Below are 407 nucleotides of genomic sequence, written 5' to 3'. Positions count from 1 at the left end.
CGTTGCCGCCGCAGCCGTGCCGCGAGCCGCCGCCGCCTCGATTCCGCCGCCTAACATCGCTGTAGCCCCCTCGGTGCCCTGCCACCCAAGCTGAGCCCTGCCGGAGCTGCCCCGCCTAGCCGGAGGTAGAAACCGCCGCCGCCGCCGATTCATTTTTTTTTTTTGAAAAAATGATCGGTTTTTTTAGAAACTTAGGTTTATTTTTTTTAGATTAGATCGGTTAAGTTTTCTCAGTTTACCTAAATAGCGGATGTTCATCCGTACGTTCATTTTAACGAACGGTGTTCACCCGTTAGCCGCAGACAACGAACGTTCGTTCGTTAGCCTGATCGTCAGTTTTTCTTTTTCCAGGGTTTTTCCGCGATTATTTTCGATCGCGATTTCTGCCCTGATTTTCATTAGTTTTT

This window comes from Triticum dicoccoides, chromosome 4B, assembly GCF_002162155.2.
Source record: "Triticum dicoccoides isolate Atlit2015 ecotype Zavitan chromosome 4B, WEW_v2.0, whole genome shotgun sequence".
Taxonomy (NCBI): Eukaryota; Viridiplantae; Streptophyta; class Magnoliopsida; order Poales; family Poaceae; genus Triticum; species Triticum dicoccoides.
The sequence above is the reverse complement of the archived record's forward strand: the minus strand, read 5'-3'. Positions refer to the sequence as shown.